General features: G+C 38.3%; 1 protein-coding gene across 17 annotated transcripts in view; it reads right to left on the bottom strand.

The window, feature by feature from the left end:
• Positions 1-20,419, bottom strand: part of MEF2C (myocyte enhancer factor 2C) — a 187,668-nt gene that overhangs the window by 141,254 nt on the left and 25,995 nt on the right. Inside the window, exon 1 of one of the 17 annotated variants that reach the window (XM_072139443.1) lies at positions 10,639-10,781. The exons of 15 other annotated variants lie outside the window; for them this stretch is intronic. The gene's annotated coding sequence lies outside the window, so the exon portion shown is untranslated. One more of the 17 variants, XM_072139440.1, reaches the window with a different exon arrangement.

Here is a 20,419-nt window from a genome sequence, read left to right on the forward strand (position 1 = left end):
GCAGCTTCCCATGGAACGAGACCTCTCGCTTTCCTCCAGTGGTTCTATGACATGTAAGGGATGGAACAGTGACCTTGTCATTACTGAGATTTCAATTTTTAATGTGGTGAGATGACAGTCGATAGCAGCTAAAATTTCACAGTGGAGATTTCCAATTAAGCCACAGCGAAGATCTCCGCAGACAAAACTTCCTTATTGTAATATATTGTCTTGCCTAAGTTTTCAAAGATTTTCTATAAAAGTTGATTTTTGTGTTCTTTTACTACAATGTACTTAAAGGGATTCTGAAAGCTCTTCTCACCATTCTGCTATACTAAATATGGTAGTAAATCAATTCTCATAAAACAATTCTACAGGATGATTTCTATAAACCCTATGCTTTGTCATTCCTCTGAAATTTCTCCTAGCAATTTAGGCATGAATTGACAACTGGGTGTTGCTACTTAGGGGTGTGTCCCTGCTCATCATGACACTGTCCAATCAATGCTATGAGTATCAGACCCTACAGAGATTGACCCACTTGACAGGTGGAATAGTAACATCCAGTTGTCAATTTTTTTACAATAATATGATTATATTAGGTAATACAAAAGGTCCCCACTTAAGAACAACCAATTTACAGACGACCCCTAGTTACAAACGGACTTCTGGATATTGGTAATTTACTGTACTTTAGTCCTAGGCTACAATAAACAGCTATAACAGTTATCAAAGGTGTCTGCAATGAAGCTTTATTGTTAATTGTAAAGTACAGTAAATTACCAATATCCAGAAGTCCGTTTGTAACTAGGGGTCGTCTGTAAGTCAGGTGTTCTTAAGTAGGGGGCCGCCTGTACTTCAAATATAAATACATTTAAAATAATAGATGAGCTCCTTATTACAAAACAATATTTCCTCAGAATAACATAATGGAGAAACTCAATCCTATATTATCCAATATGATTGATGAAGGTTCCTGTAGACCCTGTAGATCATTCCAAAAATCTCTTTAGACACATTTCTTATAGGTCAGTAATACTTTTATAACATATGTTTCACTCATTTGAGCAAAAAAGATTTGCTTGTCGAAAACATTAGACAGAACTTTCATCGGAAGTCTATCAGGTTCCCTTGAAGGATCTACAATAATAGTAAGATTTCTACAATCTTGACCGGTTGTCACATTGCAAATAATGCAGGTAACATTTACCACAGGCACTAGATAGAGAGGAAATGTTATCCTGTATGTTATAAGCTATATGTGTTCTATAGTCTCACTTGACCACGCCATTCATATCCGAACCAGTTCATGGTCAATGAAGTAAACAAGTTAGATTATAAGTGTGTTTCTAGTCAAATACCCTTAGGAATACATAAGCAGACACATCAATTATCAAGGTGTTCTCAACTGCGCTGTGATACCTTCTTCACAAACACCACATACATTGCAGATAAATAATACCATAATACAGTCATGTAAGTATTAGCTCAAATCCACATGTACCAAGATTCTCAAGCCTCTTAAAAATAACCTCCTTCTACAAAAAATTCCCCAAATTCGACGTTTTACACATTTCATTGGTGCATTACCATAGGTATTATTCATAAGTGAAGAAGGATGTATCATAACATTAAAAAAAGATGCAGGGGACATATCATACCTCATCCTATGTGCTGAAGAAAAAAAAAGCTTTTTAAGGTGCTCCAACAATGTCCAATAATAAAGGCTGGGCGCAATTATTAAATCATTTGCAAGTATAACCATTGTGCCGAGCCTTTATTATTGGACTGTATATGGGGTTGAATCCCTAAGACTGAGGCACCCTCTTCCGGTTGTGCGGACCGGAGAATAGTTACTATTGAGTGTGTAGCAGTCCAAGTTCTTTCATGGACTCCTATCCTTGATGGGTGGCATTAGTAGAGTACAGTTTGCTCTAAAAAGCTTTGGTGATACCAATTGGTCAGAACTATAGCTCAGAGCAACACATCTGTCTTAACAATGAAGCATTATGTATACATATAAACATTTATATTGTAGTATAATGAGATGCCTTTAATCATATTACAAAATTATGCAAATTTAAATGACATTGGGTTCCCCTAAATTTCAAAGTTATCTCAAATATTGAGAAATTAGTCAAACTTAGAGAGACAAACAGATGACCCTCACATCGGAGTTACGAGGCTACAAGCCCCCATGTCAACATTGTGGTTGATTTTGATTTGGTTGGAGCTATACAGCTCTGTATATTTGATATCGAAAGCCTATAATGCCCCTATTATAACTGTTACATTGCCTTTTTATACTACACAATTCAATGTTCTAGAAACACAACATATCATCTTAAACTTCATCTAACTCTTCATAAAAATTCACGAGATAACACATTTTTAGCACCTAAAACAGCAACTTTGCCTACTGTATATATTCATTTTTATCCCTTTTTTATCTTCATGAGAAACCTAAAATAATACTAGATTAAAACTAGCAACAAAAAATTAAGAAATGTAAATTCTATTTAACCAAAAGTGATGGATTATACTCCCTAAACTGTCCTCTACTACGTTCTTGCCCTCCACAACAATTCCTACTAATAGATGTAACCTCTACTGGTTGCAAAACTGATGAAAGAGCCGTATTCATTGTGGCCGCACACAAGACTTAACATAAACTAAAAAGTAGAAGTAGCCACACTATAATAGAAAGCCAACACCAGGAACAAAGGCTAACAAAGGCTATCTCTCTAAACAGCAATTAACACTTAGCACTGGATGATTAACCAAGACCACAACCTATGGCAAAGAGCTTCTCCAAAATGAGTTCATAACAATTGTGATCTTAACGCATTTAATAATCTCAATACTTCAGTTTCAGCTAAAACTTAGTCAATTCTCGGTTTCATTTTTTATAGACTGATCAGTTCCTCATTATCTCTTCTGTCATGTGTTGTCTATACAAGTACATGACTGCACATAGTTCTGGATTTAGTATTGTGAGTTAGGAATTAGATGATCAATTGAACCAAAACTTAATTTTATATCTTTTTCTGCATATTTTTTTTATATATTGTTTATATTAATAAACTTTTACATATTAATATTTACAGATTCAGTAATCATTTTTTAATATCAATGATTAATATGCCTGTATGTACCCTTACAGCAAATCATGTAGGTGACTTGCTAAATTTATAAGCTACTCCTGGTGCTGACAATATGCGAAATGAGCATCTGCATGGGAGCCCATTAAAAATATATATTATAATATATGTACTTTGTGACCTAAATATTCAGACCTATACATTAAAAAGCACAATTGATGACTTGCCAGACCTTTCTAATTACATCCATTTACTAGGCAGCCACACATACAGCAGCTGAACGAAAGCCCTAATTTTATGTCGCTTCAACTTTTTATCCGTTCTAGAGATGATCAAATAGTAATTTTTGCAGGTGAAGGATGATATCACCTTGTTCCGGCAGAAAATGAAATGTTTCTTGTCTTCGAAGTGTGAATTTGTTATTGTCTTAATATTATGTGATTGATCCACGGCTACAGGAACCTATTTACAAATCCACCTCAGGACCTTATGGTAGATTAAAGTTATTTTGTGTCTAAAACCTGGTCTTAGTTTATAAATATTGTGTGGACATTATTAAAGGGGATGTAGAAAGTACATTGCTAGCTGCCAGATCAGACAACAGACAATGGAGGCAACTTACAAGAATCTCATGCTAGTTTTAGGATTTCTCTCCGTATTTGGTACTGAGAAGGTAGACTAATTTAGCACTTTTCTGTAAAATAGAACATCTCTATTCACATGTTATCCAATTTTTTGATATTATCTCCTTGTTAACGCAGGCATCACTGCGGGTAGGTGTTATTGCTATGGGCTCCACATGTCACACTATGGGGATCAATATTCAGTATTATGGAGCAGTGCATATATATATATATATTTTTTTTTTTTGTTGAAAATGCTATACACAGCAAAAATTAAGTTCTTACAGATTTAAGGCTCTTCAAAAATATAAGTAAATCTCTTACTTTGCCTTTGTCCTCATCAAATCTCAGAGAAATGGACCTACAGTGTGAGTGGATGATGCTGTAGGCTACTGTACTTGACTGGGTCTACCAGATCACTGACAAAGAGACGGGTACTTATAGGGTTGACCACACACTGGTACAATAGCAAACAGCAGGATTACCCCGGGGACTAGTTGATAGCAGCCTTGAGCTTGTCGAAACAAATTGGCCATCTCTTGGGGTAGCCCGGCAACTTTTAAAAGCTCAATCTCCCAGAAGACTGAACTCAATTGTACACAACTCAATAATTCACATGGAGTTTGGAGATGACAACAACTCTTGTTGTTTTGTACAATCTCAAAGGCAAAAAACTTGAATGGTTTGGATGATTTGTTATTTTCCCTATAGTAATTGAGTTCGGGGGTCTATAGCAGCTGAGTCCGGCAGTCAATATGAACTGAGGTCATACTTCTATAGTGACCAAGGCGAGGTATTGAGGGAAAGACCATCAGTCCATAGCTTCTTGGTTCATTTGGTCCAAAGACCTTTGTTCTAAAGCAACCAAGTTCATCTATAGTAACTAAACCTAGAAGTCAATTAAAGGTCAGATAACACAAGTTTATAGCAATTAGGTTAAGCCATTGATAGGCATCTAGTCCTTGTCTTAGAAGATTATAGAAAGCAAGTTCATGTGTCAATAGAAACTAGAGCAAGTCTATTCGTCTATACCAAATACAGATAGTCAACAACACAGGTCCATTCTTGTGTAACAAAAAGGTCCAGAAGTCTATTGTGCAGAACCCACTATTCCATATCCAATGAACAAATTGAAGCTAATTTACATGCAGAGGTCCATATCAAGTAGTCAACAGCCCTACCACTGGCTGTATTTTATTTGGAAGGTCCAATACCCTACCCTATGTGTCCCCTTCAACGACATCATATATAGGCCTATCATAGCAAACAAGAAAACGTTATACATCCCAAAATTATTTGAGTTAACCACAAGCCATAAGAAGGAATGCCTTGTTGTGTTGCTTTTGTAGGGTGCAGTGGAATCTATCAATGGAGTTTACCTGGTAAAAGGGACACAATGTAATAAGTTCTTTACAAAAGACTCTTTCTGAACCATAAACAATATATTGTAGAACATCTAACTTCTAGCCTGGAGCAATGACCTTAGACTTATAATGAATGGAGAGCCCCAATATTAGTAAACAATATATCCACACTGGAAAATGGTGTACCCCCTAGTTATCCATAACATATACAACTTTGTACAGAGCTGTTGACAGCACTGTCCTTACTCAACGTAATCCAAACCTTACTGCCTATTACCTTCAGACCTGTATACAATTAGGAGTGTTTATACTACATGAAAACTATTGTACCGGCAATGAGATCATGAACATTACAAGTTCCATAAATCATCCATGTATGCAAACCATATGATGGAGCGGCTGTACGCTGACATTTGTTGTGAGCCTATTGTTGCTGGCCTTTCAGTGTATACATGATTGCTCATGCTGAAGATGTGCTTAGCTGTAAACTTATGACGATGCAGAGGGGTGGGGGTGGTGATGTTACTCTACCTCCAAAACATCATTACAATATGCATTTTTTTTTATTGGTGACAAAGTGTAAAATCATGTAAGGATGACTCTGTGCAGTCAGTGTGACCATGGTGCATACTGCCACTTCCCCATCTACATAGTGTCCAGTGGGTGTATAGTGACAATGATGGGGTGTGTAGATTATTACTGAAAGGTGCACATGCAAACTCAAGTTATATACCAAGCTCCTTAGATGTAGCAGAGCTAAGTTGATTATTGAGTAGAACTTAAGAATACACATCATCATAACATAGAATATTAGAAGAGTGAACAATATGCACTCTGCTATGTCTGTGTTTCATATGATGCCACTCTTGTGTATCACCAAGGGTCGGAGAAAAGCAGGAAATATGAACTTCGCCAACTCAAGGCATCTATAAAAAACCCCACAGACGGATTTCACACTATAGAAAGACGCAACTGCTGACCCACAATATTACACTTATCATCATGATAACAATACCAGTTTATATATATATGTAAATTATGTCTTCCAGTAAAAAAAAAATCATAGGAAATATCTAATCAAGCAGAAAACAAACACAATTGGTATCATTGTAATCCACAAGTAATGGACATGGTATATAATACTAAAAAGGAATTGACTTAAACAGGTTAGGATAATATCTACTGTATGGATATTTTAGGGGAATTACTCATTTTGTGCCTAGTATATAAAAACCGTTACACGTTATTGTAATAAAAAGGCATAAAAGAGTGCGATACAAAAGCCAAAGATATAGAGTGGGTTATAAAAAATATAAAACAAATTAAGGATTATATGAACTCAATAAAGAAGAGACATAAAGCTAGGAAAGGGACAGATAAACATGTTACTGGCCTAATATTACTAGAAAATGTAAAAAAAAAAATCTGCCTTAGTATTAGCCGGCGCAATGGATTACTGGATTTTAGAAAGTATTATACACGTGATATCTCAACGTTCAATTGGGTGAATTTAATTTAAGCAGATTCTTTGGACATTTATTTTAAGAAATGTATGAATTTGGGTATTTTTACTATTGTTACTGTACATGAGGGGAGCCTAGGCTTGTTATATCATATACAGTTTGCTGTATTGGATGTGCTATTATGCTTTAGATGATAAATTGTGCTGATGTAAAACCTCAAACTCTTAGTTTCTCATATGGAATGGACGGGTCAGTAGTAAAACTTTTCACATTTTGGAAATTTAGATAAAATCTCATGAATGGGAATATTGGGGATGAGGACCATAGACTGAAAGCAGGATTAGAGGACCAGGGGAATGATAGTTGGAGAAGAGAGGAACATATGTTCTAATTAAAGACATACATAGACGTATGAAATGTAGAAATTGAGTTGGAAATTGTTCAATATTTGGATGCGTAATAACTGTTCATTTCTTCTTACATTTTGGCAAGAGATATATTATGCCATGACTAAACGGGGATAAGTCTTCCTTAGGCTATAATCAAATAAACCAAGGAGTGTGCCTAGCATGTGGAACAACTCTCAGATGTTATCTGTGGTCGATCAGAGTGACAAGTGAACTACTTAATCCCTCTGTTATCCGGAACACTACACCGTGTTACCCCTGCTCATTCTACTGCAGGATACACAAACCTGATCAGATTTCAGCAAAATGACAGATTTCCAACCCAATCCTATGGCTCTCCAGCCACCGCAGCATAGAGATGAATGTGCCATAGAAGAGGCATGAAATATTAATCACTTGACCTAAAGCAAGAATCCGCCTGAAGATAAACTTTTTTTTTTTAATATACACAGATGTAGCAGAGCTCAGTTTGTCAGAGAGCGAGTGATAGCCATGTGACAATGTATTATTTGTAGTTTTCCAAGGGATTGAGTACTAATCCTCTTAATTTTAACATTGGGTGACGGAAATGGTTAAATGACAAACTCAGCTAAATCTATAATGATACATATAGATTTTTAAGGAAAAGTAGGATTTCATATGAAAACTATTGAGCTGTCCAGCCACATAAGTAGTCTGGGTATAGCTAGCCTGGGTATAGCTAGTCTGGGTATAGCTAGCCTGGGTATAGCTAGCCTGGGTATAGCTAGTCTGGGTATAGCTAGCCTGGGTATAGCTAGCCTGGGTATAGCTAGTCTGGGTATAGCTAGTCTGGGTATAACCAGCCAGGGTATAACTAGTCAGGGTATAGCTAGTCTGGGTAAGTAGCCGTCTACTGTCCTGCCCAGAGGAGTCGTTCCCGTCAGATGAACTTTTTTGTGTTGTTTCGTCACAACAATATCAGGATCTATTACTTTCATCACATATAAACCCTGCGACATCATAAGCAATAAACCCGTATGACTATTAACATTAACCCTTATTAACAATGACCATACCCTTACAAGCATTTAAACAACACAAAGCTCGGCAGTTGAAGAAGATGTTCTGGGTGCCTCCAGTATATGTTGTAAAACCATGAAGGGGGTTTTGAAAAGTTACTTGTAAAAAGAGTTGTCAATAAGGGACTTCGTAGAATCCATTCACATCAGTGTATAGTCATGTAAAAGGCTTAGATTGTAAGCTCACGTGGACAGGACTCTTTATTCTCTAATTGTTGTGTTGTCAAAGTTTGTTGCTTTATTATATATATTCTGTTAGGGTCATTTCACATCTCACTGTGCCGTAGAAGATGATGTAATAAATAATAATCTATGTATCACCTATCTGTCTATCTATCTATTATCTATCTATTATCTATCTATCTATCTATCTATCTATCTATCTATCTGTCTATCTATCTATTATCTATCTATTATCTATCTATCTATCTATCTATCTAGCCACTTATCTATCATCTATCTATATTATTGATCAATCCTATCTATTCTATCTCTTATTAATTATGTTATTGTATCTATCTAGTATAACTATTTAGTCTAGCTATAACTTTACATAAAAGTTATCAATGCATATAATATCATTGAATCATACTGTTATTCATTTAGATTTGTACGTAGTCTTGAAATATTTTAAGCAAATGGTGTATTGGTCTAAAGGACCATCATCTCCTCTGTCATCTCATTATGTTATAGATAAAATTAATTAATTGGAGCTACATCCTTATGCTACATATATCTATCTATCTATCTATCTCATATTTATCTATCTATCTATCTATCCCATATTTATCTATCTATCTATCTATCTATCTATCTATCTATCTATCTATCATGTATGTATCTAACTATCTATCGATCTATCTATCTACTATGTATAACTTATTTATGCATCTACATGCCTATACACATTCTACTTCTGGCCTGGCATGTCAAATGTTTTGGCTGACTTCTTATCTCAGCCAAAAAAGTTATTTTATATAAAAGACATCTCAAATGCACCACACGTGCCAGCAAAGAATATAAGATTGGAAGTTAAGGCCAAAGACCTAACAGACTATTCCATAGTTAATGCCATCATTCCATCACTTTGTATCACGGCTAAAATACAAAACTCCAGAAGTGATGACTGTGAGTGGTGTGTGATGTGGTTGCACACAGGTGCTTAAAGTGTCAGGGGCTGCCAGGATTTAAAGGATTATACTTATTATATTCTATGTAAGCATCTTAAGCCAGTAAGCACACTGTGCATCCTGCTATGGCAAAGTTTTGTTTTTTTGCATCACGGTGACTACGACTACAAATAAGAGGTGAAAAAAGACCCCAATAATAAATAAAAACTTTTCAGCAGTGAGTGGCCATGTGTTTGGTGTGTCCAGTCCTACATGCAGGGGGCCGTGCATGGGCGCGCGTGTCTTTCTTGTGTACAGTCCTGTCTCTGAGCTTCCTCTTCCAACAAATGAACAAACTCACTTTTAACTAAACTCACGCAGCAATATGAGGCTGGGAAGCTGAAATAAAACATGACATGCTCCTTCAAGCATATAAATCATTCAAACTTTGGTTTCGCTATCGTCATTATGTATTATTTAGCACGTGTGGTGTTTTAAGGTTAAGAATGAGGTTAATACTTGCAGGGTTTGCGAGGACAAGCTGTGGCTCTGCTGATTGCAATTTTACTGCCTAATTACAATAGAATAATGCACTTCGGATGAAACCCTCTAATAAATGGCTGCGGTTCCTGAGGCTGTGTATTTATTAAGAGCTCAAGTGGCAATAAGTGACCTTTCCCTGACATCTGAGTTGACACAATACTAATGTCAAGTTGTGCAGAACTATAGGAGTATCTGTTATTGAATGTTCCTAATGAAGCAGGCATGGACCCTGAGCAATGACAGGCACTGTTCATATCCTGTAGGAAGTAAGTGTTATTGCTACAATGTACTTATGCAACCTGATCTGCTTTGGAAAAATGATAAACTGGATACAGTTAGAACAAGGTCACCGCTTGCTGTGAAAAGTCCAGATGTAGCAGAGCTGAATTTGTCCTTTAACTCCTTCGAGGCATAGTGTGTAAAACCGGTTGATGCATTTAGGCAATTGGTGCCAAAAGACAAACTCTAATCTGCTGCATTGTAACTAAGTCAGCCCTACTACATCTCTAAGCTTTTGGCACTTTAAAAACGAGAGAGGGGAAAAAAAAAGTGGCCCCCACTTTAAAAGTTTTCTGCTGTACTAATGGAGCCCTATGTCATGTAGTAAGAGAAAAGGTTGGGGATGACATCTCCATCCCATGGCGGTACTTACATTAAGGCATCTGCTGCTCTTAGTAGCCCTTGAAATGTTCTGCTCTCATTGGAATAGTGATAAGAAGAAAGAAAACTGGCCTCTTCTTACTTGGGAAGCTTGAGTACTGTACGTCTCCACTGAGCAGGAGCTCTCAACTCAATCCAATGTAGTAAGCAGAGGGTGTCTGTGTACAGGCAGGAAAGTGGCTCTGTGCTGCCAGTATGGGAAAGTAAACCGAGTCGTCCTGTAAGCGTCCAGGAAGGAAGTGACAGGAGACGAATAGGAAAAAAGGAGCTCTAAGCCTTTGTAACATGGAGAGGAGGAAAAAGGCAGTGGATTTAAAACTGAGTGCCTGGCGAGGTGTCGTTTTCTTACCTCCTCCTCTCTGTCTTCTTTCTTCCTCTCCCTCCCTCTGTCTTCTTTCCAGCCCTGATCACTCCCCCTCTTCTGCTGCCGCTGCTGCACTCCCCTCTTCTTCTCCTCTATCCTCCACTGAATAGATAGCTTCCTATTTTTATCTCCGCTCTACCTTGCCTTTATTTTCCTCAGCCCTGTCTCCTTTATTATATGTTTTTAATCAACCTGTCTGCTAATTTCTCTTTCCTCTCTCTCTTCCCCCCTCCCTTCTCGCAGCCTGTCCCACAGTCACAAAGCATTGCCAGTGCAATAATCACTTTCACTCCTGGAAATAGAGAAGTAGTATATGGGGAGGCCCCTGGAAGTGAGGCGGCAGCCGGAGTATTTTTATTAAAACAAACATATACAGCTCCTCACCTCCAGCCTCAACTAGATTGATAAATTACTCCGCTCCACTACTTTAATTATGTATATGGGATGCAAAATAAATCACCCAACTGCAGCACCTCAATCAAGCACTTTTAAATGATAATTGCGTCTGGGTGAATCAATCTTTTCATTTCTGACATTTTGCTAATTTTAGTTTTGCCGTGGTAATGCTATGCCAGGCGGAGTCCTAATGACAATTCTGCTCCTCACACAATTACTCTGCCGCGTAGATGCTCCATAACTCTAACTCGAATCCGAGACAACCCCAACGTGGACTGTAGTGGCGCATGTGTGGGTCACTAGTCCCGGCTAAAGAAATAAAATCAAATCCAGGACTCATACCTTGTAATATATTTAAGTGGGGTGGCTAATTTTGGAATGGGGATATTGCTTTTTCCAATATTTTTTCTTGACTGATTCATTGTTCCTAGGAGACAGTCTTGGTAAGACAATCATACATGAGGCCAAGAAGACCAAGTTGGTCACTGGTAACCTTCTAAGATTGCTCGCAATAGACCACTGGTGACCATCTATGATCACGCCCAACAGGCCACTGAGTACCTTCTATTATCACTCCCAAGGGGCCACTCATGACGTTTTATGATTGCTCCCAATGGTCCATTGATGAACTTCTTAATCTTCCCCAATACAGGCGCTCCCCTACTTAAGAACACTCGACTTACATACAAAAGCTAGTTACAAACGGACCTCTGGATATTGGTAATTTATTGTACTTTAGTCCTAGGCTACAATAATCAGCTGTAACAGTTATCACAGGCGTCTGTAATGAAGCTTTAGTGTTAATATTCATTCTTATGACAACCCAACACTTTTAAAATCCAATTGTCACAGAGACCAAAAAAGTTCTGTCTGGGATTACAATGATAAAATATACAGTTCCGACTTGCATACAAATTCAACTTAAGAACAAACCTACAGACCCTATCTTGTATGTAACCCAGGGACTCCCTGTATACTTATTCTGGTGTTCTAAGCGATTGTGACTCACAAAGAAAAGTTGACACCACCAGATTACCAGATTACCAGGCCTTACACACAACCCAGTCCATGTCATATTTCTATACATACAAAACCTTGGATGTCGTGGTTGTCACTATGTAACTCATGATAGTACATAGTCTACCAGAGTCACTTGGTTTCTTGAAGTGTTTAACAAGTGGAGTTTATTGAGTGTGAGACTATCATACCATCTATCATACTTCCTACACCTCGGCTGGTATTCAGTTCTTACCAGCAATATTATGTAAGTCCTGCCTACTATCAGAGTGTGCCAAAACACTTCAAGAGAAAAAAGTTTGAAAACCCCTTTAAGGAATGTTTTTCTATCTGAGTTGGACACATTACCAATAAACATGAGGGGTATTCCCGTAATTATAGTATGGGTCTAGCAGTATATCTTCTACTAAACAAAAAAAATTGAATGTAGTATATTATATTTTGAGAAAAACAAGCAGGAAACACATTTTTGTACAGGCATAGACTGTATGATAAAGGTAAATATATTTATCAGATTAACATGACCTTTCACCTTACAGAGTGCCTGTATAGTAAAGAACTATTGGAAATGAATTCTGAAAACAATGATCAACCAGTCATGATGGGACTGAGGCTTATTGGGCCCACTAGAGAAAATGGACCATGAGGGACCATGGTCATGTATGACATGTAATGTTTCTTGTTATCATTTTACACACAAAACGCACAAGTTCTAATAAATCATCAGAAGACTAGAACTTCTTTTTTGCCTCATCTACTTCTTGGACAGCATCCAAAATGACTATCCCTTGTGATACCCCACTCTCATCTACCGATGCTCCCCTGCTAGCTGGCGGCCTATTTAGAAGAATATCATACACTGCATTACCTGTTCATTGTGGTTCAGTACTGTCTTGGACCTTGTGTCGTTGTTGTTGACTGCTCACATTAGGGCTTCATTCCTACCGTACCCTTCATTTTTTGTTCATTGTAGTTCATCTATGTCATGACGCTTGAGGTACTGTTGTTGATTTGACTTCTACTCTTTGCTATGGCGAAAGCATCCAGTCTTGACTCTGCTCCTCCATAATGCTTGGCCTGTCCTGCACCTCTGATTGACCTGCTTGACCTGTGATGGTCCTTGACCCAGGTTCTTTCTAAATGAATACTACATCAGCACTGCTACTGCAAAGCTTTGATGATGTAGACAAGGACTACACTGTACTTGCTTGATAAGACTATGTTGCACTAGAGGCCCATTAATGTATTAGATTTAGGGCTACCAGGAGGCTCCTTCTGTTCTCCATTGTGCAGTTCTTAAGTCATAAGGACATTTTATTTATGTTTTTGAATGGTAGACTGGTTTAAAATAATGGTAAGTCTTCACTTTTATCCAATATGGATCATTTTCTCACACAATTTCTCATCAATTTCCTTTTCCTTAAATGACTAAAGACTCTCAAGAATACAAAAGTTCATAGCTCAACATAATCTTTTATTTATTAACCTATTAATATTCTTTTACATTTTTTTCTAAAAACTGGTGTAGAAATATTTTTTCCTAGTAAAGACCGGACACAATAAAATGATAAAATGCTTATAATGTGTGTCTATTGTTTGAATACTCAGAACGTATAGAGATGCCCTCAGGGAACTTGTCAAGGTGACCATAGCTCATATTTAGTTGCCAACTATCTAAGTAGGACTATGTTCTCTCGTGGGGGCTCCATGCTGTGTGGACCCCTTGGATCTAATTACTTATTGTCATATCCTTGAGTTTCATCGAGCATCATCACAAATTATTCCAAAATGTCACAGATGTGTGCAAACAATATCCCAATCTGCTGCCTGTTCTGTATAGTGAATAGTTAGACAAGTGTCCTTTATAGCAATGACCTACTGTTTAAAGGGATGTGTGGAAAATTGTTGATAACTGGGCTGGACATTGCCGGGCCCATCGCGTAGTAAGTAGTGTCTTCCCAGCTGGTGAGCTGTTTGAAGACAGGAAGCAGAAATTGGGGAAGATAAGTCAGGGCTGCCGCAGCAGTTTTGCTCTATGCAAATAAACAACTTCCTTAGAAAAGCAGTTCTGGTGTTTAGATAAAGCGAGACTAGACTAATGGAACCGCTCTGACACTACCATATCATTATTGTAACTAGATCTGATTACAAGGCATTTGTTTGTTCCACTTTTCCAAAGCATCATTTCCACCACCAACTTTGTTTAAAGAGTGTCATTATTTCCAAGTGATAAGTACTATATCATATCCCCCAGAGTTCAAGCTGGATATAGACTGAGATCAGCCCATACCCTGAGTATAAGGGAAAATAGATGCAATAGTCAGTACACATCATGACATACTGTATGTGGTCTTGGCATTTTTTTCTAAAAAAATATCATTTATGTTCTACATGCACTATTATCTGTCACAGCAGGTTATAGAATAGTTTGGACATATTGTCCTATCTTCAGGAAGCGCTGAGCATATTGTACATAGTGTGCAATCTGCAGACAGCATGTTATAGAGCAGGAGGACCTGAGTAGATTATACCTAGTGTCCAAAATACAGACAGCTTGTTATACAGCAGGAGGTTCCTTACTGATTGAAGAGATAGTACATTACGTTCCCAGCAGATAGAATACAGTCTCCTATTTGAAAGCAGCATGTTATAGAGCAGGAGGAACTAATCAGATTGTACATAGATTGTTAATATGCAGAAAGCATGTTATACAGCAGGAGTAGCTGAGCAAATTGTGCTTAGTGTCATTGTTCATAGTTTCCTATCTGTAGACAGCATGTTATAGAGCAGGAGGAGCTGAGCAGATTGTATATAATGTCCTATCTGCAGGCAGCATATTATACAGCAGGAGGAGCTGAGCAGATTGTACTTAGTGTCATTGTTCATAGCGCCCTATCTGTAGACAGCATGTTATAGAGCAGGAGGAGCTGATCAGATTGTATATAATGTCCTATCTGCAGGCAGCATATTATACAGCAGGAGGAGCTGAGCAGATTGTACTTAGTGTCATTGTTCATAGCGCCCTATCTGTAGACAGCATGTTATAGAGCAGGAGGAGCTGAGCAGATTGTATATAGTGTCCTATCTGCAGGAAGCATATTATACAGCAGAAGGAGCTGAGCAGATTGTACTTAGTGTCATTGTTCATGGTGCCCTTTCTGTAGACAGCATGTTATAGAGCAGGAGTAGGTGAGCAGATTGTGCATAGTGTCCTATCTTCTGGCAGTATGTTAAAGAGCAGGAGGAGCTGAGCAGATTGTACATAGCGTCCTATCTTCTGGCAGCATGTTATAGAGCAGGAGGAGCTGAGCACATTGTACATAGTGTCCTATCTTCTGGCAGCATGTTATAGAGCAGGCGGAGCTGAACAGAATGTGCATAGTATACTATCTGTAGGCAGTATGTTATACAACAGGGGGAGCTGAGCATATTGTACTTAGTGTCATTGTTCAAAGTGTCCTGTCTGTAGACAGCATGTTATAGAACAGGAGGAGCTGAGCAGATTGAATATAGTGTCCTATATACAGACTGCATCTTATAAAACAAGAGATTGCGTATAGTGTCCTATTTTCAGGCAGCATACTAAAGAGCGATCCAGTAATATATTATGATTGATATACTACTACTCCCATTAGATTGCTATATGCCATTACTCCATAAGACTCCAGTAAAGTGTCTATTCTCCCACTAATACTGAGCCCTGTCTTAATCCACCCCTGACTGTCACCCTGTAGTGCAGATGTTCCACAAGATTGAAGTCTACCACTACCAGTATTATTCAAATAGATATCAATGCCGGACACCTACCCTTGGATAACAGACCCGCTCTTCAGTTTAAAGGTGTACTCACTGAATTGTTCATCTATCTTTAGGATAAGTGATCCATATAAGACAGGGGGCAGTGAAGGGGCTCACCTACCACAAAGACTGCAGCATTCAGATCTACCAAGTACAGCACTGTTCATTTTACAGTGGATGTGATTGGTACTGCAGCTTAGCTCCTTAACCCAAAAGGGACAGAGCTGCAAACAGACATGTGATAGATAACTGTAATGTCATTGGTATGGAAATTACATTCAGCCTGGTGCCATGACCACATCAAATATCTAGATGGTAGGGACACTGGATTTTGGACTTCCACTAAACTGGGATTGATCACTGGTTATAGACAATACATAAAATGTTTTTCACCAGAATGAATGCTGTCGTACTCCTATCCATTTACTGGTAACCCCCGACGCATATCACAATTCACCACAATATAAGGAACTCAACCTTTTTATCATTAAGTGGTTGAGTTCCTTATATTGTGGTGAATTGGAATACATTAAATTTATTATATTTTATCAAATATTTTCTAATTTCTTAACCCAGACTTTAGATCAGGCCCCAGACGGCTTCAAGATCCTAAAAATCAACCCAAGAACTAGCAGGCAATTGTTTATCATGTACTTTAGGTGGCTATCAGAACGACCACTTGGCCAACAACTTTTCCTAGTCCTTTTCCTCCATGTACATGCACCCTCAGTTCTGTAAGATACTTGATATGCAGGGCCGGTTTAAAACAAAGTGGGGCCCTGGGCCCCAAAATAAAACTATTTTGTGAAAGTAAGTTTGCTCTCTTAGGGAACTGTAGAAGAATTTAGTTAGAAGATCGACTGATAGACATGTAGATTGACTGATAGATAAATAAAAAAGCTAGATAGATAAATGGTTAGATACAGAAATATAGATAAAAAATAGACAAATTATAGGAGATAGATAACTAGTCAGATAAGCATTTTCCCTCGGGTGTTTAACCAAGGGGTATTAAAAAAGCAATACAAAAGTCCACATGCAGGGGGCCCCTGTAGGACAGGGGGCCTGGGCAAGTGACACCATTAACCCCGGCCTACTGATATGATGGGTAATTTGGGCAGCCATTGGTCCCTGGACTCCTAGCACCTATCCTGCTAACATTATATGATCCATCACTAGCGATAACTTACCAAATAATGTGAATTGCTCGTAGTTAACTGTACTTTATGTCCCTACATTATAGAATTGCATCTATTAATAAATTATACTTAGTGCTCGTCATCTCTTTTTTGAGACCGTAGATATGTGTTCATCTGAGGCATAAAAATCTGACAACAGCTTAATGTTGTTTATTAACAGCAAAACTATGTTTAAAGCCCACACAGAGTTTATCTAAAAAGGTAAGAATTCAGCGACATCAACACTATGTAAACAAAATCAGGAGATTAAGGAGATACGCCGAAAACATCTTCCACCTCTTTATCGTGTCTCACAACCCGGGATTTCATCTGAGTCACACTGTTTTATCCAGTCTTTGCGGGAAATCTGCAGTAATATCAAATAACTCCCACAAATACATTTATTTGTTGGAATAACAACACAACTATCAAAATGTTTTAGGATCACAATGTACGGCTACATTTATAGAAACGTAGGGAAATTGACCGCTGTGTTGTCTGTGTTCACAGGACTGAAGACACGACCAGGTAGGAGGACATAGTAGCATAAAATGCAACTAGTACGGGCCAGGACCGCTGACCCGAGGGAACAGGAATTTAATAGGGTTGTCCAGTTTTAGAAAAATATGGCTTCACTTTTCCCAAAACATTAAACTCCTGCTATAGGTTGGGTGCAGTATTGTAGCTCAGCTCCTTTGAAGTAGATAAGACTGAGCTTTTATTACCAGGAATAACTTATAAACAGGAACAAAACAGAGATATTTTTTTAGCGCTGGACAACTCCTTTAAGAAGTAACTTTTATACTATTGAAGAGCTGTTAGTGTTACCATTTGCTATGTGCGGTCCATATTGATTTGCCTAATTAAACAGCCTTTAACATTTGCAAAATGCAATGGTTAGCACATGCATTAAAGCATGCATTAACACTGCGTTAACAAACACATGTGTTAACATAATGTTAACAACCACGTTGACAGTTGTGTTTTGTAAATGCAAATGTTAACAGCTGCAAATCTTTCTTTAGCTGTCGCAATGCATTTTGTGATGCATACGTTAAACGCCACATGTGATTGCACCCTCAGGGTGCACCCATACTTCTGGTTTTAGATGCAGTTTTAAAGCCTAAGGTAGGTGCGGATCATAATGAGTGAGAACAAATAATTGAGAGGTGCTACATCTGAAACCCTTGAGTGTTTGGATGCACCCTAGTAAGCACCAAAAGCTTGATCACGAGTGATATAACACCCAAAAAAAAAAAAAAAAAAGAATTATCAGCAACAAGAAGATACTTTATTTATAATATGCCAAATAAATTAACAATGAATATAATTGCTGGACAAGCAACACATGTTTAAGACTCTGCATGGTGAAGTAGATGGCTGGACATAAGCTGAAAAGCAGTCAATGAAAAAAACACAAAGATATGACCATGACAATAACAAATACCATACCCAATAGTAACCAGCAGAGGAATGCCCCGACACGTGTTTCGCACTAGGTGCTTTATCAAGGGGAGTAAGGTTGGATGTGTCCCCAATCATGTGGGCTGAGTAAAGGGGTCTTTTGTAGAGTATGTGTCATATTATGGGCACAATTTTCCACATGGCTCTATATTGTGGGGGCAGAAAGCTATGTGGCAATGGCTTTTGACAAATAATTTCTTATAATGTATGTTGTGCCCTTTCCTGCATAACCTCAACAATTGCCTGATGGCCCAATGAAGCTACTAATTGATGGAAGTAGGTCCCATGACCCTCAACACTTCAGACTTAGCCAGCATTGTCAGTGGATAATGATGACCCATATTGCAGATTCGTGGAACTGGAGCAGGGTAATTATACTTTTTTTTTTAAAACCTTGTTGTGGCCCATAATGGGTTTTCTGATGTTCTTGGTAAGAACTTCAGCAGGGTCTGACAACCTTTTTATCTACATGTGTGACTCTGGCTCCAAATTGCTTTGCTCTTGGGAATAAAAGACTATTCCAGACTTATCAGTGGCTTTACCTTTCCACCCATTAAGGACACGCAGACTACTTATAAGAGCTTATTGTGCACTGGCTCAGGGGGTCATGCAAGATGTCAGCTAGTAGCTGTTGCATGTAAATGGCTGATTTTGCTGCTGTGATTGACATGTTATAATGAGGCACATGCAAAATCTTTAATGAGGTGAATGTCTATCATATACTGCTAAGAATACAATGGGGCAGATTTACTTACCCAGTCCTGTCGCGATCCAGCGGCGCGTTCTTTGTGCAGGATTCGGGCTTCCGGCGATTCACTAAGGTAGTGTGCCCGATGTCCACCAGGTGTCGCTGCTGCGCTGAAGTCTGTCAGAGTTCACTGGAGTTCACAATCCGTTGCTGGGTGCAGGTAATCGATTGTCAAGCGACACTTTTTTAAAAAAAATACAGCAGTTTTTCCGAATCCGTCGGGCTTTCTGATGGCCACGCCCCCCGATTTCCGTCGCGTGCATGCCGGCACCGATGCGCCACAATACGCGTGTGCCAAAAAGCCAGGGAAATTCAGGGAAAATCGGTGAAAAATGGTAATATTCAGGAAACCCGATGGAAAAAAGCGACTCATGTGGCCGAACAGCACCCGGGCACCGTAGGCTTCAGAGCCCTGTAACAACTACCATCTCTGCAAAACCATAAACCTAGATCCTTGATCAAACATATAACTCCTTTACATCTTGTCTAATATTCCTATGAATATGATTTTTTACATTTGTTGTTTCCCTTTGCATCACTCTCTTCCTTCATTCTTGCTAAAAAAAAAACACTTTTGTGTCTTTCCTAAAACTTTGCTCATCCATTAGTTTGGGCCACCAAACATCTGTGAACATCTGTGAAACACATGTATCCTGAAAGGATAGAGCAAGAGGAGAGAGACATTGGAAAGGGCAAAGCGCCAACTCCACATAATACTTATAACAACAAGTTGTAATGGTACTATTAGCTAATCCCTATTACTCTGCCTTTATGTGCTTCTCACCTATTCTAAATGTCGTCCTTCCGTCTCTCCTTTCTTACTTTCAGAAACTAATATCCTTAAATAAACAGGACGGCCTACATGCCACTATCCTAAATAATTTACTACACAGTATCCCATACATACAACCATGACCTGTTCAATATAGATGTCCTAATGCGTAATAAACAATATAATTGCAGAAAAATCACATTGGACCAAATTCCATAATTTATTATCCTGGCTGATACATGAGTGCCATTGTACAGGCAACTTAGGGGCCTACAGGCACCATGTATGATCATACCATGTATGGTGTATGCTACATTGTATACAATTTACTACACCAAGCAGTACAATAGACAAAAATAACTTAAAACTCCTGAGATCCAATCCAAAATATGT

The sequence above is a fragment of the Engystomops pustulosus genome, chromosome 1, assembly GCF_040894005.1.
Source record: "Engystomops pustulosus chromosome 1, aEngPut4.maternal, whole genome shotgun sequence".
Lineage (NCBI taxonomy): Eukaryota > Metazoa > Chordata > Amphibia > Anura > Leptodactylidae > Engystomops > Engystomops pustulosus.